The sequence below is a fragment of the Falco cherrug genome (genome assembly GCF_023634085.1).
Source record: "Falco cherrug isolate bFalChe1 chromosome W unlocalized genomic scaffold, bFalChe1.pri SUPER_W_unloc_1, whole genome shotgun sequence".
NCBI classification, from domain to species: domain Eukaryota; kingdom Metazoa; phylum Chordata; class Aves; order Falconiformes; family Falconidae; genus Falco; species Falco cherrug.
The window spans coordinates 12,646,593-12,672,268 of NW_026599288.1; the positions used below are offsets into that span (position 1 = coordinate 12,646,593).

General features: G+C 39.8%; 1 pseudogene; it reads left to right on the plus strand.

Moving 5' to 3' along the window:
* The window catches only part of LOC129734896 (solute carrier family 12 member 2-like), a 56,504-nt pseudogene that overhangs the window by 21,266 nt on the left and 9,562 nt on the right, over positions 1-25,676 (plus strand).

The window sequence follows — 25,676 nt, forward strand, 5'->3', positions numbered from 1 at the left end:
TGCTTTCTTGCTAATTCAGTATCTGGAGTTCAAGACCCACCCTTTTCTCTTCTTTGGATTTATCTCAATATATTTAGCCTTCCAGTGCAGAAGAAACTGGAATTGCAAGGTAGTATTGCCATATTTTTATAGCCTTTGTTTGGTGTGGGAGACTAGTTAGAATAAAGGAAGAAGTCAAATGACAATACTTGTAGAACCAATGGAACTTATGCTCAGTCCTCTATTGGTTCATGATGAAATAATGTCACTAAAAGGTTCTCATCTACTGAACTGGTAAATAACATTATTTTTTTCATAGCATTTGCATAACTCAATGTCTACATAACAGGTGTATATGTCTAATACAGTTGTTAACCTTGTGTGTTTTGGGGGTGGTGGTGTCTTGGGGCTGTGTATTTACCTGATCTTGGATAAACTTGTGACAAATAAGGGCGTAAAATGGTGGCAGATCAGTACTTCGACATATTTGCATTCTGCTAGGATACATCTGTCCTTTTTCTTTTAGTGTAAAAATACCTAGTCATGTGTAAATGCTAAAAACACACACCTAGAACCAGTTAGTATGTGATAAAGACACTTGATAATTCCTGTTATACTACCTTCAAAAAAAAAAATCAACTGTGTAATGCAAGTTATTGCCAAAGGTTCTAGTAGCCTGTTTTAATAGATATATGTGGGCATTTCTCGAGCTAGCTCGACAGCATCAGTGAGTGAAAACTGACCTTGGGAGAGAGACATAGTTATGCTTGTTGGAAGGAAGCCATGGGAGCAAGAAGAGAAACTTTAAGATACGGAGTTGTCTGCAGAGCTTGTGGCCTTGTAGATAAAGGGAGTTGCTAAGTTGCTGTGTCTGCAATAGAAAAAAGAGCTAGAATGGAAAATTACTGAGCATAGTTACAGGCTGATACGTCAGCCCGCTGTAAAGGTATAAAAGGCTAGCTTGATTTTAATAAAGTGTCTTCTTCAAGGTATCTTTGAGTCTTCGATCCGCTCTCGGAGTCCGTGCATCAATACACCACGAATGGTGCCCAACGCGAGGCCCGAAATTGACTAGCTGTTGATCTGGTGGTGTAGCAAAGCCGAACTACAGGACTACATGCTGAAAGGAAGAGTATCCAGTGCGCTCAATTACCTATCGCAGGATGAAGGTAAGTGGCTGAGTATGGGGACTGCTTTAACAAAGGAGCAGAGAACCGTTTTACAAGTTTTTACTAACATTCCTAAGAAGTATGGGAAGAAAATAGATGAGCAAGAATTAAAACGCATTCTTCTATGGGCATCAAAAGCTGACCCATCTGTTAATACCACTAACATTTATACTCCAGAGATTTGGGATAAAATAGGCATCCATCTATGGGACTGCTACAAAAAATTATAAGGTAGCAGCTACTTTGTTGAGCCCTTGGTGAATTATTTTTGAAACTTTAAAAGCTCATGCTGGCTCACAATCAAAGGAAGCGGAAACAGCTTCTTCAGCTCCTTCACTGCCACACTCTTTAGCAGACGCTGCCGTAAGACCAAAAACTAAACCTGCTGCTACTGCTCTTGCGGCTCTGCCGCCTGATACTCTCGATGATGACATGGATAATCCTTTTGACCCAGAGCTTACTGATCCAGAAAAAGAGCCTGAATTATATCCTCCAGACCCTCATGATAAATGGGTGGCTGTAAAAGGGGAAGCAAAGCAAGCAGGGGATACAGATGTGCTGAGTGCTTTCCCTGTGGTGTATGTGCCAGATCAAGATCCGCAATGGGAAGCTCTCTCGTATGCTTTTATTAAAGATATCAGGAGAACAGTGACAGACCATGGGCTTGGGGCTCCTTATACTACTCATTTAATAGAGTCTCTCTGTGATACTCATGTGTTTACCCCTAATGATTTTAAAACGTTGTTTCACTTGATAATGACGGACATGCAATACACTATGTGGGAGTCAGAAACGAGGCAGCTTGCAGGCATCCAAGCTACTGAAAACTCAGTGTTGGGGGCACGTGATCCATTGCGAGCGGTTAATGTAGATGTATTACTAGGGCAAGCTGATCATAGCACCAATGCTGCGCAAGCTAGGATTTGCCAGGCAGGTTTGCAGCAAGTAAAACAATAGGCGTTCCGTGCTTTGAAAACTGTCCCTGAAGCAGGTAAACAGAGGCAGCTTTTTGTCAGAATTAAACAAGCAAATGAACCATTTATGAAATTTTTGGACAGACTTAATGAGGCTTTGGAAAAGCATATTGATAATGAGAAAGCACGTGAATATATTTTTAAACAACTTGCTATTGAAAATGCCAACCCTGACTGACAGAAAGTATTATGATCTTTAAAGAATCCTAGCACTGATGATATGTTGAATGCTTGTATGAATATTGGGTCTAGACAGCATGATTTGTCTCTGATTGTGGAAGCATTTGCAATGCTATCAGTTAAGTCACAGCAATGCTTTTCGTGTAGTCAGTACGGCCACCTACAAAAGAAGTGTCTGAAAGCAAAAGTAAATAATAAAGGGGGTCCATCTGGAATCTGTCCGTGCTGTCGTAAAGGGCATCATTATGCCAATCAATGTCAATCAAAATTTGACTGGGATGGCCAGTCTTTGACCTTACTGGGAAACCCCAAGTGGAGCACCACGAGGGGTTGCGCTATGATAACAAATTACCCCTCTGAATGGCCCCCCCGGAGCTGCAGCAGTCTGTGCACCGGTACAAGTGGCAGCACCAGTATACGGATGAGATCTTAATTGCTGCAGAATCAAAACAGACAGCCCAAGAAGTGAAACGGCAAGTAGTCCAAGCAGTCTCGACAGCGGGACTCAAAATTGCAGAAGAAAAAATACAAGAAACACCACCTTGGTGATATTTAGGATGGAAAATATCAGAACAAAACATCCAACCTCAATGTATCACCTTGCAAACAGAAATAAGGACTCTGAACGATTTACAGAAACTGTTTAGGAACCATAAATTGGGCTCGTCCTCTCTTAGGGATATCTACTGAAGAACTCCACCCCCTCTTTAAACTATTGGAAGGAGATCCAGACTTGATGTCTCCTTGAACACTTATCCTTTCTGCAAAAACTGCTCTTGATAAAGTGGTGGTAAAATTAGCAGGTCAAGTCACTCATAGGCAAAAAATGGACCACCCTACCTATTAGCCTTTTCATTTTTTATTCAACTTTTCAACCCTATGGTCTCTTATCACAGTGGGTTCCGCAAGACATATATCCTTTGATTATTCTGGAATGGATATTTTTACCACATAATTTTGGAAAAAAAGTTACCACAGCTATTGAAATGATAGCTATGGTAATTCAGAAAGGAAGAGAGCGTTTATTAACTTTAGATGGTGTTGAACCTAATATTATCTATTTGCCTCTTGATACAAAACAGCTAACTTTTTTAACTCACCATTCTTTTGTTTTTCAGTGAGCTCTAGCGAATTTTACAGGACATATAAGTATTCATTTCCCAGGACACAAAATTATACAATCCCTGCACTCTCTTTCTCTTTTACCTACTTCACAACTAGCTATCACACCAATAGCTGATGCCCCTACAGTATTCACTGATGGGTCTGGCAAGACAGGCCAAGCAGTGATAGTTTGGAGAGATGATGAAGGAAACTGGAAAAGCAACATACATATTGTCACAGGATCGCCTCAGGTAGTAGAACTCTCTGCAGTAGTCTGTGTTTTCAAATTATGGACCACCCCAACAAACATTATCACAGATTCTGCCTGCGTGGCAGGCCTTGTTTCTAGGCTAGAATGCTCCTTTTTGAAGGAAGTCTCACACAAAGCCTTATTTGCTCTTCTCTGGGAGCTCAAGTGGCTCCTGGATCGACAGGCACATCCATATTTTATACAACATGTATGCTCACATACCTCCCTACCCGGCCCCATAAGTGAGGGAAACACACAAGCAGATAGGCTTGCAGGTACCATGCAGGTCTTACCTGACAGTTTTGCACAGGGTCATTTACCTCATGAATTATATCATCAAAATGCAAAAGTACTGCAACGCACATTTCAACTGACTCAAGACTAAGCGAGGCAAATTATACAATGGCGTCCTGATTGTCAACAAGTTTTGCCTGCACCGTTGATCAGAACTAATCCTCAAGGTCTTTCATTACTTGAAATTTGACAGATGGATGTTACTCATGTACCAGAGTTTGGCAAGTACAAATATGTCCATGTCTCTAACGACACTTTTTCATCTTGTATTTATGCATCGGTACACTCAGGTGAAAAAGCAAAAGATGCTTGCAGACATTTTATTATGGCCTTTGCCACCCTGGGAGTTCCAATAGCTATAAAAACAGATAATGGCCCAGGCTATATAGCGCATAAGACACAGACATTTTTTCAACAATGGGGAATTCAGCGTATTACAGGCATTCCACATTCTCCCACAGGCCAAGCCATTATCGAACGCACACATAGCGCTCTTAAAACTATGTTGCAAAACCAAAAAAGGGGGAGTCTAGGGTTAATCCCACAAGAGCATATAGCTAAAGCCTGTTATGTTTTGAATTTTTTAAATCATTGGACGGAGGATGGACCTCCTATACAAGGTCATTTTGGCTTACATAATGCTTCAAATTCTAATGAGAAAGCCCAAGTTATAGTAAAAAATTTACAAACAAATCAATGGGAAGGTCCTTTTCTGTTATTAACTTGGGGTAGAGGGTATGCTTGTGTTTCCACAGGTTCTGGCCCAAGATGGGTACCAGCTTGATGGATCAAGCCATCGTTATCTCAGTCATTGCCATCATCTGTGCCATGATGTCAGCTGCATCAATATGGATCCCGCCTCAACCCAAAACCAACATCTGGGTAACCTTGTCCAATCGCACAGGACAGGACACACTATGCCTGTCAACTGCTTCTCCAGAAAATCCTTTTACAACCTGTCTGGCTGGCCAACCTGTTGATGATTGGCCCGTCCCCTCAGATAAACAGATCATAATTCAGGGATTTGGTGATGTGTTTAACAATTGGGATGGTTGTGTTCCATATTTAGCATATGGTGGGATTGAACCACAGGAACTGGATTTATTAGGATCTGTAAAAATGGATTATTGTGTATACTTCAACTAAACAGGCAAATATGATATAAAACCGATTCAATGGTTAAATGCTACCATACCTGCATATAGAAATGCTAGTGCTTGGTGTAATTATATTTCTTCTAACATATCAAAGTCTAGCAATCGTCCACTTAAACTGCCTGCAGGATTATTTCTAATTTGTGAAGACCATGTAGCATTGGAAGGTTAACTTTGTGAACACTCAATACATCCATGATTATAACTCATAAGTTATGCCACCACAAATGCACTATACATGCCTTTAAAACTGATTGTAAAGATAATATGGAATCTTGGAGCCCTAGTGAAATTATAGCAGCATCTATATTTGCTCCAGGAGTAGGAACAGCGCAAGCGCTAACCACCTTGAATAAGCTTGGCTGCTGGCTTGCAAAACAAACTAATGCAACTTCATTAGCCCTGAGTGGACTACTGCTAGACGTTGATTCAATAAGACATGCTATGCTGAAGAATAGAGCTGCAATACATTTTTCTATTATTAGTGCAAGGTCATGGTTGTCAGGATTTTGATGGACTTTGTTGTATGAATCTGTCTGATCATTCTGAATCTATTCACAAAAGTATTGAAGACCTGCAAGGAGGAGTACAGAAACTACAACAAAGTGATGGTTTTAACATTTTCTGAAATCTTTTTGGTAGATTAGGTTTAACTGCATGGATAAAGAGCTTATTACAAATAGGTGTAGGGTGCTTATTCATTTTTATATGTATTCTGATCTGTATTCCATGTGTGTTAAAATGTGTGCAAACTATAACAGAGCATTGAAACAAGCCTTTTTTATATATATATAAAGAAGGGGGAGATGTGGGTATTTCTCGAGCTAGCTTGATGGCATCAGTGAGCAAAAACCAACCTTGGGAGAGAGACATAGTTATGCTTGTTGGAAGGAAGCCATGGGAGCAAGAAGAGAAACTTTAAGATACGGAGTTGTCTGCAGAGCTTGTGGCCTTGTAGATAAAGGGAGTTGCTAAGTTGCTGTGTCTGCAATAGAAAAAAGAGCTAGAATGGAAAATTACTGAGCATAGTTACAGGCTGATACGTCAGCCCGCTGTAAAGGTATAAAAGGCTAGCTTGATTTTAATAAAGTGTCTTCTTCGAGGTGTCTTTAAGGTGTCTTTGAGTCTTCGATCTGCTCTTGGAGTCCGTGCATCAATACGCCACAGATACACTGGTACAAGCATCTTCAAACGCTCCTTGAGACACTCTTTTAGATATGGAAATGTTTCTAATTTTCTCCTCTATTTAAAAAATATGCAAATTAATTTCAAATGTGTTGGAAAATTAAAAGTGTAAATGTGTCAAAGTCCTTATTTTGTACAGTACTTAAACTGATGTGCATTATTATGAAATGTGATGTAGAGCACTGAGGAAGGAAGATGAACGAACAGCTCTTACCTTCCCTTGGAACAGTGATTAAATTTTCTTCCTTTCTTCCCTCCCCTATCCTATTGTGACTAGGTTGGCATCTTGCTTTCAAATACTACAATATGTGGATTTCTCTTGTTGGAGCTATTCTGTTTTGCATTGTAATGTTTGTCATTAATTGATGGGTAGCACTTCTAACATACGTCATAGTCCTTGGACTCTATGTCACTTAGAAGAAACCAGGTATGTATAGGGTTTTCTTCTGGTTTTGGTGTGGGGAAGAAGGGGATAGAGGAAGGAAAAGGTCATGTTATTTAGAGAAAAATGAGAGAATTCTATTTGGATGACTAGTTCAAACTTCTGTTTCAGACTTTCCAGTTGTAATGAAATGCAGTTATGCCTGTATATTCATTGCTGTTTTCTTCCTCCTCCTCTGAGTATATCAAGATCCACCCAATTCAAATGTTTGCCCTTAGACATAAGCATTTGAATGAAAGTTAGAGAGAAAGGTGCGTATAAGAAGAGCTTGGGTTGCAATGCTGAAGGCACCAGAAAAGCATGTTTTGACAGGAAATGAAAGGGGATGCTCCTGTACTCTTCTGAATTGGAAATGTATTTGTGTAGCATTTGTGGGTTTTTTCAATAAACTATCCCTGTAGCTATGAACAATTTATATACTTTCTTCCTTCCCTTTAAGAACACTATATGATTATAAGTGCAACATGGAGCAGGATTGAGCCAAAGTGTTCCTGAAGTTAAAAACAAGGAAAAGGCAAAATCCTATGTTGTGAAGGTTATAAAGTACTTAAATAATATATCAATCGTAACTAGCAAAATTGGAACATATATGGGAACAACTAGAGAGGATACTAAGAGCTTTCATTTCCTCATAAAAATAATATTCTAAAAGGAACTGCATAATCTAGTCTGTCCTCTTTATTCCATCAAAAGTTATTCATTGAAAGGATTTGACTTAATTTAGACAATGCCTTGCAAGGTTACTTTACCTTTGCTGTCATTCAGAATAACTAAACATCTTATTTTTTTCCAAAATGTTAATTTTTTTAACTCTGAAGTTGACAGTCTTTGAAATGTTGGAAGCAACTCAGTTCTCTTTTTCCTCTCGTTTTCCTCTCCTTTTCTTATCTTTTTCCTCCTTTTTCTTCTTTAATATAAAATATCAAACTGTAACATCTATTGGACATCTTCTACAGAAATTTAATCTTTAAATAGAATTGCCTATTTAGTTGTAGGGTCTTTTAGCCATTTGGTGTTCAACATTCATTTTGTGATCCTGTAGTCTTATGTTGAACTGCTTTAAATAAAATATTGAAACTTCAAATCATCCCACAGATGTGAAATGGGGATCCTCAACACAAGCTTTGATTTATTTGAATGCACTACAGCATTCTATTCGTCTCTCAGGAGTGGAAGATCATGTGAAAAACTTCAGGTAACAGTTTATGAATGTATTAAGGACATAAGAAATTACTTCTGCTATGTAGCCAGTAGGGTATGGCTGTTTCCTATCATGGCTTCCATTAAATTGCCTGTTCACCTCCTATGGTTTGTAATAACGGGTTGTAATAACTTTTAATAGCACTATCTTAGCTTCTGGGCATATCTACATTAGTATTTTATTTCTGATCAGGAGTGCACTTGAGAAGCAAGTCTGTTTACTGCACTTCAGTTTGTATCATGAACTGGTGGTCTTGGGGCACGTAAATTGCATTCCTTTTTGATGAAACTAAATTGAAAGATTTGCTCCAAACTGCTAATGGGCATTCAGTCAATGTGATCAGGCTAAAACTGATCTAACCAAAAATCCCTGAAATATGTATAATACGTATGTTGTGTCCTCAACACTAGCTGATTCACGTTAGGGATATTCTTCTGCTGCAGTGCAGCAATGATAAACAGGCTACACTAGCAGTCTTCACACAACTGAAGGAGTGAACTGATTTTTTTCATTAGCCAACATGGCTGCCCAAGAAGTGTCCTAATGAAGTAGGTAATTGCCTATCCTATAGTATGTATGCTGCTTTTATGGAATGAGCTATTCCAGAGGAAAGGTGCTTCAAAAAAATTTAACAGAAGGTATTGATTACTTAAACTTTCCTCTAAATAGATAGAATCATAGATTGAACAGGACTTCACCAGGTGATCTTGTCCAACCATCCACTCAATTGGCTTAGTGCAGAGACATCTGCAAAGATAGAACCAACTTTGTTAGATCAGGATGCTCAGGACCACACCCAGTCAAGTTTTGAGTATTTTCAAGGATGGAGATTTTGCAGCTGCTCTAGGTAATCTTTCCCAGTGTTAGACCACCCTCATATTTTTTTTTTTCCTTAATGTTGGAATGTCCTACGTTATATCTTCAGTTACCCCTTATCTTTTTTTTTCCTGTGCACCTCCAGAAAGAGTCTGGCTCCATCGTATCTATAGCCTCCTATTAGATAACTAAAGACAATACTGAGATGCCTTCATTTGCCTTCTTAAGACTGAATTAACTTAGTTGTCACCCTTCCCTTGTACATCATGTGCTCTAGCCTCCAAATCTTGGTTGATCCTTTGTTGTTGACTCCTCTCTTTTCAAATTGGGTGGTTACCTACTACATGCTGTGTTGCAGCACCAACAAACAAGTAGGCTACAACAAAGCTTTACCATTGGTCAAATTCTACCATCTGTGCTGTATCTCCTTCCTCCAGAGGCCAGACCACACTACTCCTCCTCCATCCAACCTCCTCTCCCACAATCCTCAGGGCTATTTAACCACTTAGCAGGAATGAGCTACAGCTGCACATCATCCATGTCAATCAACCCACTGCCTGCGAGGCAAGGCCACAGCTGCATGTTATCAATGCTAATCAACCCACTGCCTTCATTCCTCTACAATTCTGCCCAAGCCTGGCATAGGGTTTATACTATTGACACTTAGTCGAGCAACTCATCCCTTGCATCTACAAGTCTAAGAAATGTCTTATTCTGTCATAGTTATGCTCAGTGTGCTAGCAAATGAATCTAGCTACTAAAATCTTCTGTTGTTTACAGAAGGGAATTTGCCTACTTAGAGCATAATTTAAGGAGTGAGTTTTAGGAGAGATTCTTGATACAGGTGCTATTTGCTGTCGAGGTTAAGTCCAGAATCCAGAACCTGGCAGCGATGGAGTATTTTTCAAAGAAAAGATTGATAATATTGCCTGTCATTTGGGGAAAATACACCAGTTCTGCCACCTAGCCTCTCTTGGAGGTGACTAAAATTAAACAAAACAAAAAATAGGACAGGTACTCACAATGTCTGTGTTGCATAGATACAGATATTTGAAGTAAGATGTCAGCCAATTATGATAGGTATCAGCACAACCCCAATGTATATTATAGTAAAACTGTAAATTACCAATATATTAATATGGATATTAATGAACTTTCCACTTCTGAAGAGCTGGATGTTGTAAGCATAAACTGCAAAACTTGAAGTCGAATTATGAAATTACTGTTCTTTCTGAAGTTCTAAGACTATGTGACATTAAAATCTCTCATTATTTACAAATATCCTACTATTACATCCAGTCATATTAATGGGGGAAAAAAAAAAAAAAAAAAAGAGTCTGACTTAAGAAAAAAAAGAATCTCTGCTCTGATGCTTGGAATACCTCCTCCCTCTGCTTCTTCACTGACCTTGGTATCTACAGAATTGTTTCTCTCACACTTTTTCTCACTCTTCTTTCTCACAGCTGCTGTGCGGTGTTTTTTACCCTTTCTTAACCGTTATCACAGAGGCACTACCAGCTTCACTCATTGGCTCATCTTTGGGCTGCAGTGTGTCTGTTTTGGAGCTGACTGCAACTGTCTCTGTCTAACATGGGGGTAGCCCCTTTCCCTTCTCAGAGCCACCCCTTCTGCCCCACCTGGTACTGAAACCTTGCCACATAAACCCAATACAATAGCTTTTTGAGTTATAAACTTCTCTAATAATTTTCCAGAGGAGGTATAGATCTCCACATGAGCCAGTTAAAAGTACTCTGGCTTTAGGAGTACTTTTTTGTTACTCTTTTTTAGACTGACACTGATTTCTAACCCATGGCAAAAAATGTTTTGAATTGTAGAGGTACATCCTAAAACTAACTGGTTCTAGTATGGAAAATGAACTGCAGCTGTTGTAGGGACTGAGACAGATGGACAAATTACTTTTAGTGATTCTTATGGTTTAAAAAAATTTTTTCTGAAATGAATGAGACTGTATACTTCAACTTCTAAAATTTATTATAAAGATCAATTAATAATGAAATAATGGATGAATAATGAATGAATAATGAATAACTTATTTCACTTACAGTAGTTTGGTTGTTCCTTCTGAATGATAGCAATAAAAGCATATGGCTCCAGTTCTGTTGGACAGAGAATCTAAGCCAGAACATGTAAAAGGATGTGACTTAAAAGATGGGGGAAGAAATTTATCCCTCTTAGTCTTGTCTAAATTCTGTTTCTGATCTTTTAAAATGTTTAAATATTCAGACTTAGTGGGATTATTAAGTTTGGAACCAATTAATCATACATATGCTGACAATTGTCAGATTGATCTTGTCCTAATTTAACATAATCTTCTAAAAGCAGATGATGGTATTACCTCTCCTATGAGGATTACAGTCTCGTGGCCTCTCTTTTTTACAAAGTAAGATAACAAAGCTCCAGAGGAAATTACTTCTAACCATTTTTCCCCCCTATCCACAGTTATTAGACCTCAGTGCTTAATTATGACAGGTGCTTCAAACTCACATCCAGCTTTGCTTCACCTTGTCTGTGCTTTCACCAAAAATGTGGGCTTGATGATCTGTGGCCATGTACATATGGTAAGTGTATTCTTTCTTTTTACTTAAAAATTACCTTGACTTTTTTACAAAACTGTCATTTTCTTCAAGTGAAAGACGTTAGTTTCCTGAGAAGTGCAAAAACTGTGATTTACTGGTGGGATCCACTCATGCAGGGGTCACCACCTTTGCAGTTAGGTGTGCTACACCTTTAAGGAAGCTAATATGGCAGTTAACATAAACATCAGGATGTTGTGCTTTGCATCACTTTTTATCCACTTCTAAATGAAAGTCCTGCAGTAGAAGTTGTGTTTTAGGATATGCGTATGTATGGTATGGGAGGAAACAGCAAAATTAGTATCTTCGATCATTTGATATTTAAATGCTTTGGAAGACTTGTAGGAGTAAAGTGAATACTGGAATACAATCTGGGCCTTTTTCTGTCCTTGTGTCATTCAGTCTTGTGCTCTCTCATACATTGGACAGAGCAGTCAGTCAAAATGACAGCAGTATACAGCTAACTGTCTAAGTTAGTGCTATCTTCTCTGAAAGAAAACATTTTTCTTTCTGCAATAGATGGAATTGCATTTCTATCTCATACAAGTTACCACAAAGACTGGGATTTATCATAAGCAAATACATGGACACTTGATTAGTTTTGTATGAATGAGGAAACTTGGACTCTCAAAAATCACAGCAGAAACTTGTAAATTGTGGCTTTAATCTTTAGTTGAAACACAGAGTCAAATCTTAAGGTAGCTTTCTCCAAAGCTGTAAGACTCACTGCAATACACGGAGACACAGAACGGTTGAAACTGGAACATGAAACAGACTAGAAGCAGAAATATTTTGGACTGGTCTTAATCAAGCTGCAGATCTCAAACTTTCATCTGGATATTTTCCCACATCATAGAATCATAGAATGGTTTGGGTTGGAAGGGACCTTAAAGATCATCTAGTTCCAACCCCCCTACCATGGGCAGGGACACCTTCCACTAGACCAGGTTGCTCAAAGCCCCATCCAACCTGTCCTTGAACACTTCCAATGATGGGGCATCCACAGCTTCTCTGGGCAACTTGTTCCAGTGCTTCACCACCCTCATTGTAAAGAACGTCTTCCTAATATCTAATCTAAATCTATCCTCTTTTAGCTTAAAGCCATTCCCCCTTGTCCTATTACTTACATACCCTTGTAAAAAGTCCCTCACCAGCTTTCTTGTAGGCCCATTGGTAAAACAATGTAAAAATAAATAGTCATATAAAGTGGTAATGCAATTTAAAATCTTGGAAATTTGAGGGGATGTCATGGTTGAACCCCAGCCAGCAACTAAGTACCATGCAGCTGCTCACTCACTCCCCAACCCCCACCCTGGTGGGATGGGGAGGAGAATCAGAAATAGGTAAAACCCATGGGTTGATATAAGAACAGCTTAATAACTGAAATAAAGTAAAATAATAACAACAACAATTGTAATGAAGGAGAGAGAGAGAGAGAGAAATAAAATCCAAGGGAAAAAAGCAAGTGATGCACAATACAATTGCTCACCACCTGCTGACTGATGCCCAGCCAGTCCCTGAGCAGCAATCGTCCCTCCCGGCCAACTCCCCCCAGTTTATATACTGAGCATGATGTTCTATGGTATGGAATTTCCCTTTGGCTAGTTTAGGTCAGCTGTCCTGGCTCTGCTCCCTCCCAGCTTCTTGTGCACCTCCTCACTGGCAGAGCACGGGACACTAAAAAGTCCTTGATTTAGAGTAAGCACTACTTAGCAACAACTACAACATCAGTGTTATCAACATTATTCTCATACTAAATCCAAAACACAGCACTGTACCAGCTACTAAGATGAAAATTAACTCTATCCCAGCCAAAACCAAGACAGGGATTTTGATAGCTGTGTGGAAGCTAGAAGTCCAGGGAAGAAGTGTAGGTAACTAAGTCAAATTACTGGGTTTGTAGGAAACATAAGAGACTAAGCCAGTTCTAAATCTCCCTTGATGGTAAATAGAACACAGTGGTAGTCTTAATGTCTCAGGCAGTTGTTGCTTTTTGCTCCTCTAACCTGCTTCCACAGTCTGATCTTGGATTAGCAATGCAGACTTCATGTTGTGCTTCTATATGTTGTACTGAATCTCACAATAAATAGTTTTCATAGAGCTGCAGTAGAGGCACTACTGTGACAAAGGCTTTCTGAAATAGCAGTAGGAGGGAGCAGTAGTAGGATTATGTATAAATGTAGGCAAATGCAGTTTCAGTACAGCTTGAAACAAATACTCCCATAAAACCTAATATTAAGTCATCTTATATCCATGTATGTTTTGTTACAGAGCCCTTTTCTTCTAGACTTATGTTATGCTTTGGAGGACAAATTTATGCCACAAGCTAGTGAAGTGGTTGTGCTCTGCAGGAACAAGAATGTTTAAGGTTGAGGAACCCTTATCCTAAAAATGAGAATGTGGTCCACTCTTTATTGTTGTTGTTAATGAGTGATATTTCATTGGGTTGGGTTCTTTTTGACAGTGGAAAACATGTTTTGAGGTCCTTCAAGTTTTATTTGGATTCTAGCAGTGAAATAAAACATTCTGCTTTATTATGACTGATGCTTATATTTCTTGTTCCCTCTCCCCCTTCATTTCCTTCTTTTGAAAGGGTTCTAAGAGGCAAGCAGCGAAGGAACGGTTAAGTAATCTGACCAAGTACCAACAAAGGCTTATTAAAAACAAAACAAAGTCCTTCTATGCACCAGTGCATGCAGAGGACTTGAGGGAAGGAGGACAGTATTTAATGCAGGTACACCTGTGTTGTGGTTTAACCCTGGACGGCAAACAAGCACCATGCAGCCGCTTGCTCACTCCCCATCACCCAGAGGGATGGGGAATCAGAAAGGAATGTAAAACTCAAGGGTTGAGATAAGAACAATTTAATAGGCAAAACAAAAGCCACGTACGCAAGCAAAGCAAAACAAGGAATTAATTCACTACTTTCCATCAGCAGACAGGTATTTGGCCATCTCCAGGAAAGCAGGGCTACATCATGCCTAAAGGTTACTTCGGAAAACAAATGCCATAATGCTGGATGCTCCCCCCCCCCCCCCCCCCTTCTTCCCCCAGTTTATATACTCAGCATGATGTCATATGGTACAGAATACCTCTTTGGCTAGTTTGGGTCAGCTGTCCTGGCTATGTCCCCTCCCAATTTCCCATGCCTCCCCAGCCCTATGGCTGGCAGGGCCCAAGAAACTGAAAAGACCTTGACTTAGTAAAATATTACCCAGCAACAACTGAAACCGTGAGTATGCTATCAACATTGTTCTCACACCACAACATTGTTCTCACACCAAATCCAAAACACAGCACTGCACCAGCTACTAAGAAGAAAATTAACTCTATCCCAGCTGAAACCAGGACAACCTGTTTCATGTTTGTTTGGGTTTTTTTAATGGAAGTGGTGAGGATGGACATAAAAAAATTAAATGTTTTTATACTTTGCATGTTGAAGTGTTTCCATTATGCAAAGTTATCCTAAAACTTTGAAAGATACTTGTATGCTTAAAAAAAAAAAAAAAAAAAGAAAACTATTTTTTAAAAGTAAGTTACTGAAACAACTAATTTGTGTTCTCCTTAGGCTGCTGGTCTGGGTAGAATGAGACCCAACACCCTTGTTCTTGGATTTAAGAGAAACTGGAGAAAAGCTGACATTAGAGATGTTGAGACCTATATAAATTTTTTCCAGTAAGCAGAAAATGCAGAAATGTGGATAATTCTTATTACCAAATGAACAAAAATGAAACATAAGTAAAAGAATTTTTATTTCAGGAAGATCAGTTACACAAGCTTTCTTCTAATTGCTTTCAGATGCTTTCTAGTTTTCCACATTGCTGATCCAACAATCTTCAATCCAGTGTTTTTTTCTGATATGGAAATTAATAAGTAGCTGTTTTACAGTTTGAACAGAGTAAATTTCTATTTAATAACCCTTTCTGCATCTAGAGAGCATTGTGGCAGCAGATTGAGATTTAAGAGTTACAGTCATTGAGGATTAAGTCTAGAAAATGAATCGACCGTTATGTTAACTTTTCATCTTCTAGTTAAACCAGTAAAATATTCTGTTGGATTTGTGTGGCAAGGTTTTGGTAGTGGGGGGGCTACAGGGGTGGCTTCTGTGAGAATCTGCTAGAAGCTTCCCGTATGTCTGATAGAGCCAGTGCCAGCTGGCTCCAAGACGGACCTGCTGCTGGCCAAGGCCAAGCTGATCAGCAACAGTGGTATTGCCTCTGTGATAACATATTTAAGAAGGGGGGGGAAATACTGCAACTGCAGAGAGAGGAGTGAGAATATGAGAGCAACAACTCCACAAACACCAAGGTCAGTGAAGAAGGAGGGAGAGGAGGTGCTCCAGGTACCGGAGCAGAGATTCCCCTGCAGCCCATGATGAAGCAAGCTGTCCCCCTGCAGCCCATGGAGGTTAATGGTGGAGCAGATATCCACCTGCAGCCCATGGAGGACCCCATGCCAGAGCAGGTGGATGCCTGAAGGAGGCTGTGATCCCATGGGAAGCCTGCACTGGAGCAGGCTCCTGGCAGGCCTTGTGACCCTGCGGGGGACCCACATTGGAGCAGTCTGTTCCTGAAGGACTGCACCCCATGGAAGGGACCCACGCTGGAGCAGTTCATGAAGAACCACAGCCCATGAGAAGGATTCACGTTGAAGTTGTTCATGGAGAACTTGTCTCCTGTGGAGGGACCCCATGCTGGAGCAGGGGAAAAGTGTGAGGAGTCCTCCCCCTGAGAAGAAAGGAGCAGCAGAGACAACGGGATGAACTGACTGCAACCCCCATTGCCCCATTCCCCTGCACCACTCAGGGGGAGGAGGTAGAGAAAATCAGAAGTGAAGTTAAGCCCAGGAAGAAGGAAAGGGTAAGGGGAAAGTGTTTTAAGGTTTAGGTTTTATTTCTCATTACCCTAGTCTGATTTGATTGGTAATAAATTAAACTAATTTACCCAAGTTGAGTCTGTTTTGCCTGTGACAGTAATTGGTGAGTGATCTCTCCCTGTCCTTATCTCAACCCATGAACTTTTTGTTACCTTTTCTTTCCCCTGTCCAGCTGAGGAGGAGTGTAAGGGACAAAAATAAGTTGACCTGGTAGAGTAACAAGACTGAATTGGCAGAACTGTTAGTGTACAGATAAGCGGCCAAATTTGGCAGTGAAACCGCAAGTGTGTGAACAGCTCATAATGAGCAACTGCTTTGCTACATGTAGACAAATTCCCAGGTGCTCTGCTGTATGTAGGCACATTCCAGGGCAGAACTTGGGTAGATAAGCAATTGTATATAACCAGCACTTATGTATGCAATAAACGATCTCACTTCTTCACTGACTTGGGGTCCGTGCCTTCATATGCCACAGAGGGGAGTGACAGAGTGGCTTGGTGGGCACCTGGCATCCAGCCAGGGTCAACCCACTACAAATTTTTATTGTAAATGATACACAGCACTGGACACCCAAAGTAATACAGTAGCCAACAAGCAGATGGGAAAGGAAATCCCAGTGTAATTTGTCAGTTGTGAAGGTCCAACCAGTTCTGATTGAAAAAATTAATATAATATCTTTCACTACTAACATATTTAAGAAAAACAAAACTTGCTTTTCACACTTGCACTTATACAGAGATTATTTTGTTGTTGTGATATGCTACTTAAATTGTTTTAGTTGTGCTTTACCCTTGTTGGTTACCATGCCTTTAAAAGAAAGAAGGGAAGAAGGATTACAGGTAGAGATTAAAACAAACCAAACTGGGATTAGAAGGGAAAAAAACCCCCAAAACCTCTCCCACCACCACTACCACCACCCCAGGTCCTTAAGAAAAATGCAGGACTCCCAAAGGCAGTGAAAAATAAGGGGAAAATTTGGTTAATTTTTCTTTGTGTGGAGGGGATCCACACCCACCCCCATATTGATTTGTAATGGCTTGTGCTGGAAGAACTCTTAGGGCCATAAAGTCATGTGGCTCTCCATATCCACAACAGAAAAACCTCAGGATGTAGCAACTATAGGTCAAGCATATTTTTGAAGTTTGAATTTTTAAAATTTCTGAAGAGCACAATAGGAACACATCTCATCTGCAGAGATTTAAAAAATTAAAGAATGTTTTAAAAATGTTAACTGATGGGAAAAAGATTTTTATTCCTATACCATAGTCAATTTTTATTGCATTTATTATGGAATATGTTGATACTTTGAACATTTCTCATCAAGTCTTACTACTTTTAAAGAATAGCGTTTAATGACGGAAATCTTGTGGTATTTCTGTCTGAGGAAAGGACATGGGATTTCTCGGAATCATTTATCTGATTTCAGAGGGCTGGAGCGCCTCTTCTATGAAGACAGGCTGAGACAGTTGGGGTTGTTCAGCTTGGAGAAGAGAAGGCTCCAGGGAGACCTTATTGCGTCCTTCCAGTACATAAAGGGGGCTTATGGGAAAGGTGGAGAGGGGCTTTCTACAAGGGCATGCAGTGATAGGACAAGGGGAAAATGGCTTTAAACTGAAAGAGGGGAGATTTAGATTAGCTATTAGGAAGAAATTCTTTACTATGAGGGTGGTGAAGCACTGGCACAGGTTGCCCAGAGAGTTGTGGATGCCCCATCATTGGAAGTGTTCAAGGACAGGTTGGATGGAGCTTTGAGCAACCTGGTCTAGTGGAAGGTGTCCCTGCCCATGGCAGGGGGCCTGGAACTAGATCAGGAGTCCTCAAACTTTTTAAACAGGGGGCCGGCACGCGGATGAAGTGGCAGGCAGTCATCTGCGACTGCTTGGTTTCCCCCCTCAACCCCCAGCGGGGGGGGGGGGGGGGGGCGGGGGGGTTCTGTAAGTACCGGGGGCCATATTGAGGACCCTGGGGGGCCGTATCCAGCCCGTGGATCGTAGTTTAAGGACCCCTGAACTAGATGATCTTTAAGGTCCCTTCCAACCCAAACCATTCTATGATAAATGAATTATAGTTGTTTTAATGAGGTATGTATATTTAAAGTGCTGATGATTAATGGCTAATGCAAACTGGATTATATGACTAAGTTCATATTTTTATCTTTTAAATCTTGATTTTTCTGTCCTTCCTTTTCCTCAGACTTTTGTTCATTCATTTGTTCAGGCTTATTGCTTGTTTCTACAGTAATTAATTTTCTCCTAATTTATTTTTTAAAGGGGTAAGTTCCCCCATCAGATATAATGGAAATAAGCACATTAAACTTGTATCTAATTTAATTCTGAATTAAAATTTCATATCTTTTTTTAAGCCCCAAATGTTTTGGAACACTTCAGAAATGTGTAGCCTGCAGATCAAGGAGATGTCCTTGAAATAAATCCCATTTTTTGATGGAAGAAATCAAAATTTAGATTTCCCAATGGATTTTGTCATCGTCTCTGCAGAATTCAACTGACTTGTTCATGTTTCTTTTATTTAATGACCATTTTGTATAGGTGAGACAGAAAAGGGAACAGATAACCTTTATGTATGTTGCATTTCAGGACATGGTGTTCAGTTCACTAATGCAGTTGATAGTTTGGAGTTGAAACTAAAATTGTAACAGAAACATATGATTTGGAAGTTTAAAATGTAGTTTAGTCTCTAAAATTTGTTCAAAGAGGGTGCATAAAGTAGGTTTCTGGGGAAAGAATGCATTATAAAAGTGTTTTATTTCTGTTTCTTTTGTGTAGTGATGCCTTTGACATCCAGTATGGTGTAGTTGTCATCCACCTAAAAGAGGGCTTGGACATATCTCACCTTCAGGGACAAGGTAATATTTATTTTATTTCCTCTGGCAAATAGCTGTTATTTTAACACCACTTTCTGAAGATGTTAAATGAAGAATTTGTTTGGTTTTTTTAGCGAAAACCAAAATCACTCTTTTCATAGAATAAAAATTACTGAAAGGAATAGGTCTGTGTGGTGGGTTGACCTTGGCTAGCTCCCAGGTGTGTAGAGAGCTTTATGGCAAGTGCTGGAGGCCACGATGCCTGTGAAGGACCTTGAAGGCTAAAGAAGAAAGAAAGATAAGGTTGGCTGAACGCCCGGAAGACAAATGGGATACGAAGCAAGGCTGGAGCAGATGTGTGATGCCACGTCTTGGCAGCTGGCTGAGAACATGAAACTCACAGAGGTAAGAAAGAAGAGAGAAAAAAAAATGCAAGAAGTTCAGTACGTTTGTAGCTTAGTAATTAACCAATTATATGTAGCCAAGAAGTGTGTGAACGGTATTGATTAACCAATGATATTTTAGTATGTTGCGCGTGAACAACGAACGAGAATATATAAGCATGGGGTTTGGACTAATAAAGGGTCTTCTGGTCAGATTCAGGAGTCCGTGTCTCAGTCTCCCCAAATGGTGATCCCTATGGTGGAGTTCCAAAACCTTGGAAGAATAAGGACGGAACTGAGCGACAAAGACGACAGCTCGTGGAAGAGGGCTGCGTTCCGGAGGAGACGTCTTGGCTGAACGATCATTCTGCTGGCTGGACCAGGCAGACAACCCAAACCCCGGGGACTAAGGAAACTAAGGAAACAATGCCTGTACGCATCGATACAGGTGAGCAGCCAAGAAACTTTAGAAGCTTTAAGAAATTTTAAGAAACTTTAAAAAATGGGTTCAAATATGTCTGCAGAAGAAAAAAGTATATTAAGGGTGTTTCAGCATATTTTGCACAAAAGAGGAATTGTATATGAAAAAAGTAATCTGGGACTGTTGCTAGCCTGGTTAAAGAGCCAAGGCACCCCAGCAACCTCTACAGAAATATTTGATGTTAAAATGTGAGAGTCAGCAGGAGAGCAAATTTGGGAAAAGGCATCTCGAGGAGACTTGAATGCTAGTCAGGTAATGACTACTTGGAGATTAGTGTTCGAGACATTGAAAGAGATGCGTGCAGAAAAACAGCTTGCAGATATTGCTAAGGAGGCTTGGTCGGAGACTGAGAAGGGGCAGGAAGCCAGTGTAACAACAAAACAAGATGTTGCTCAGCCGACGGAGCCGAGTGAGAGCAAGGCTGACACTGAGCATGTTTCTGATGAACTAGAAGGAGCAGTCGGAGGATTCAGATGAGGATGGACAAGGTGAAAATCTGTTAAATTTACGATTGGAGGATTTACAGTTAAAAAAGGAACAGTCAAAAGTAAGGAAGAAGCAAGTGGTGCGGCAGAGTGCTAATAAGGAAAGCAACAGTGATAATGAAAATGATATCGGGAGACGGATTAAAAAAGAGTGGAGGGGAGTGCACTTGGAAAGTATGAAAGAGGGAGTGCACGTGTTTCCCATGGTATTACAAGATAGACACCCAGGCCAATATCAGGCGTTTCACTGGGAAATGATTAAGGAACTACAGAAAACTGTAATGCAAAATGAACTATATTCTCCTTTCACACAAACTTGATTAGAGAATGTGATGATGGGTCCGCAGCTAGTGACTGTTAGAATGGATCCGTGACAAAGTGCTGGACTTTCCACCTGATGGCACTTTGCAAATTCCTGCCTGGTAAGTGGTCAGCAGACAATTGTATGATGATGCTGCGCAGGGGGACTCCGCGTCGGGAATGCATTTAGCACCTTGGTGGCAAATTCTGACTACTCTTCGCCAAGTGTGGACTAATTCTACTAACAGTGCTAAACCAGGGGAAGCTGTAAATTCCAACGACAGTGCGACTCTTCTCGACACACTGTCAACGATGGTCTCTGCCCCCAAAGCTCCTGTCACTAATTGCAGCAACCCTCACAACACAGGACCAAGCACTGGAACAGGACAACTCGGACAATGATTTTATTGACACTGATAAACCTTTTGATCCAGGTCCTATAGATCCAGAAAAGGAGCTAGACCTTTTTCCTCCCTCCCCCGGTGCATTGACTGTATTTTCGGGGAGGGTGAAAGGGGGTCTGAGGGATTGGTGGCAGGAATGCAAGTGGGAAGAGCTTAAGCGAGGAGATTTGGGAGTCGCTGTGGCATGTTCAGTATTTTGTTAGACAAATCAACCTCCAGAGTGGCAGCTTGTGCAATACGAGGCTGTTAAAGAGTTAAACAAAGCAGTGCAGGAAGGGAGGATTCATAGTACATTTGCTATGTCCCTTCTTTAAGTAATTGAAGAGCCTTATACACTCACACCACATGACTGGAAGTCATTGCTTTGTATGGTACTAACTCTGATGCAGTAAATGATGTGATTATCTAATTTTTGTGAGCTATGTGTAGTGGCCTTGACTGAAAACCTTAATCGGGGAATTGCTGTTAACTATGAACAGTTGGCTGGAGAAAATAATTGTGCCGATTCTGTGACTCAGGCAAAGTATCCCAGGGACAACTATTTGCAAATGAAGGAGATGGCTATTAAGGCAGTCCGGATGCGGGAGTCTGGTTGAGCCTCTAGTGAGTCGTTCGCCACAGTCTTGCAGGGTCCTAAAGAGTCATATACTAACTTTATTGATCGGCTTCAGAATATTTTGCAACAAGTCGAGCATGAGGAAGCTCAAGGGTTGCTTTTAAAACAACTAGCTATGATAATGCCAATGAAAATTGTAAACGGGCAACTTTCAATTGCAACCCCAACATGTGTCAAATGATTGTAATGCAGAACTCACAGCAGACTGTAACTCTCAGGTTGAGTTCTGGAATGCAGCATAACACATTTTTGCTTCTCTAATCTCTTCTGTAGGAATAGTACACGCTCTTAACTTGCTTAGTAAATTAGGCTGCTAGCTTGCTAAAGAAAGTAATACTACAAATACTATTTTTTTTTCTGGCTTTTTAATAGATGTTGATTCTGTCCGTCATATGTTGCTACAGAACCAAGATGCTATTGATTTTTATTATTGGCACAGGGACATGGGTGTGAAGACTTTGATAGGATGTGTTATGTGAATCTGAGTGACCATTCTGAATTAATTGACAAAAGTATACAAAACTTAAAAGCCTTAAACAAAGATCTGCAGCAGAGCCAGGGGCGGGATGCCTTTGGTCTCTTCTCACGGCTGGGAAACTTTGGGCCGTGGATCAAAAGTATTACAGGATTTATTATAATTACCTTAACCACCTTATTGATGTTTGCCTTATGTCTCCCATGCCTTTTTTCATGTATTCAGCGTTTAGTTCATTATAACATAAATCAAGTCATGGTCACCCAGCTACACATAACCTTTGCCTTGTTGCAATTAACAAGCAAAGAAGAGGAGGATAGACAATGTCTGAAGAGAGATATAGGAGAGGAAGATGGAGAATATCTCACCTAACAGGAGATGAGAGAACAGCTAGGTATTGTGAAGGAGAGTAGGAAAGATGAACATGGTTATCTAGTGATAAATAGGTGTCTGCATGCTTGTAGTGATATATAGCTATGTAACTGCATGAATGGTTCCTGCCCTGAGCCTGGTGGTGCATGCAGCTGCGGTTTGTGTCCGGGCTCAGAGATGTAAATATGGGCTTCTCTGTTAAGGTAAAGTGTCTGGTTGCATTAAAAAAAAAGTGACTTTAATAAGACTTAGAAAAACAATTGTGAACATAAGAACTTTTTCCAGTTACTCTTCTGTTTCTAGAAATATGCTTTTTCATCATGTGTGTTTTTCGGTTAAGGGGTAAAATGTGGAAACTAGATGTTAGGATGACAACTCCAACCTAATCTAATTCCAAGCAATTTGAGATAAAATGGACTTCTGAATTTTGTTCATAAATTATAATGGAGTGCTACATATATATAAATGCTAGAACATAACCCTATTTCAGTGTGACCAGAATTTAACATACAACTGCATCAGCATATTGACAGAATATCTTTTGAATTATTTCTTTTTTTTTCTTAACCTCTAAATTGGGAACAGCTCAAGGTGAAAAGACTGTGCTGGTGCTTCAGAAGGAATAAGTGTTCTTTGTGTACAGGTGAATTTAACACAGCTGAAAATTTGTTTTGGGTTAAAAGTCAAATATCTGTCACACCTTCATCACCACCACCACAACCTTTAAGGTCAGTGGAAAAAGTATTCTGTACTCCGTTGCAGCGGTGAAACTTCAGTTGAGCTGCATTAGTTTGTGTACTTAACTGCAACTCCTTTGGTGAAAATGAAGTTGTCATAGAAGTTAGACTTTAACTTGAGTAACATACCATTTGATACCTTGTAAGTGAGAAAGATTGTGTCCCGACAGCATGCCATTTCCCATACTTGTGCCTAGAATTATACTTGAAATCAGCTTGCGTGTTAAGTTTAAATGTAATCACACAGATATCTCAAAGTCCACAAAGATACAGTACTGCTTAGGGTATTCTTGCAGTATAGCAGGTGCAAAACCAGTTTTAAAGTTATGATCTAAAGAAGCGTTTTCTTTCAGGAACACCATTTTTCACTTCTAATAGATCATACACAATACAACATAATATCTCTCCATAAAGTGTCTTGTGGATAGAACGCATTCTACAAATTTGTATTAGAAATAGATGTTTGTATATTTAACCTGATGAAGTTGCCTAAGCTAAAGGATCATGACCTAGGTATTGTTATGAAGCTCAAAGACAGTGACAACAGTGATGGAGAAGAGTGATTTAACATGTAGATGATTTATGGTTCATACAGGACTACATTTAATTCCAGTAATGATCTAAAGGTGTCCGTTCAGCTGTTTGTTTAGTTCTAAGTTTTCATTGTATGCTTTCAGGTTCTTTGAAAAACAGCAATAACAGTTGAACAATTATTTCAAGTACAGCTTTGTTCTACACAATTTCCACTTCCATGCTTTAGAATGGAGGCACAGTGGAACACTCGCCCAAGTGCAAGATTTCAAGAGCTTTTAAGTAGGTTTTATCTCTTTTTTTTTTTAGGATAGAAAATGTTTCTTAACAGCTTATATATAGAATTTTCAGGTTAAACACAATTTCTCATGCTCATTTATTTGATTAGAAGTTTCTGATGGAATATTATAATAAAATTTCCATAGCTTATTGCATGTTCTTATAAATAATCATAAACCTATATGTAGACCTCTGTATGAAATGCGCTGATAAGAAAAGTTTTACATTTTGTGAACCTGATTGAAATGTACAAATGTACACATAAAATAAGGCTAAAATTGGTAATTAAGTAATGAGAAAAAAAAAATTAAAAAATGAACAGTCCATAACATGTTAAAGCAACTTTTTGAAAAAAAACCAAACCAAAACAAAACCAAAACCTAAAAGGGGGAATTGTACAGTATGGAGACAGTGGGTTGTTTTGACATTGATAATGTGCAGCTGTGGCCTTGCTTTGACGATGTGCAGCTGAGATCTTGCTGCAAAGAGTTAAATAAATTTGAGGGAGTATGAGAAGAAACCAGGATGAGACAGAAACAAAGGAGGAATGTGATCTCACCTCTAGAAGATAAGGAAACAGCATGAACAGTAGAGAGTAGCCTATAAGTGAACAGTGCTAAGGAATGCGTTGTATGAACCTTTCGGACCATTCGAAGTCAATTCACAGTTAGTTACAAAAATTGAAGGACATGTCAAATGACTTACAGCATGAACTATCAGGAGATTGGTTGCGGAATCTTTTTAAGTCATGGGGAATCACCAGATGGTTGCAGGAGCTTACAATACACAGAGGAATGTTGTTATTTGTAATTGTAGTTATATTGATGATTATTCCCTGTATGTTGAATTGTATAAGATCTATGATTCAAAAGCAGTTTAACCTGTATGTTGTTTCTGTTCAAAATAAAGAAGGGGGAATCGTAGAGAGCTTTATGGCAAGTGCTGGGGGCCACGATTCCTGTGAAGGACCTTGAAGGCTAAAGAAGAAAGAAAGTAAGATAAGGTTGGCTGAATACCCAGAAGACAAATGGGATATGAAGCAAGGCTGGAGCGGATGCGTGATGCCACGTCTCGGCGGCTGGCTGAGAACATGAAACTCACAGAGGTAAGAAAGAAGAGAGAAAAAAAAATGCAAGAAGTTCAGTACGTTTGTAGCTTAGTAATTAACCAATTATATGTAGCCAAGAAGTGTGTGAACAGTATTGATTAACCAATGATATTTTAGTATGTTGCGCTATGAACAACGAACGAGGATATATAAGCATGGGGTTTGGACTAATAAAGGGTCTTCTGGTCAGATTCAGGAGTCCGTGTCTCAATCTCCTCACAGGTGCTCACCAAGTCGCTCTATCACTCTCCCTCCTCAATAGGACAGGGGGAGAAAATACAAAGAAATGCTTGTGGGTTGAGGTAAGGACAGGGAGATCACTCACCAATTACTGTCATGGGCAAAACAGACTTGACTTGGGAAAGATTAATTTAATTTATTGCCGATTAATAACAGAGTAGGATAATGCAAAATTACATCAAATCTAGAAACACCTTTCCTCCACTCCCATCTTCTTGCCAGGCTCA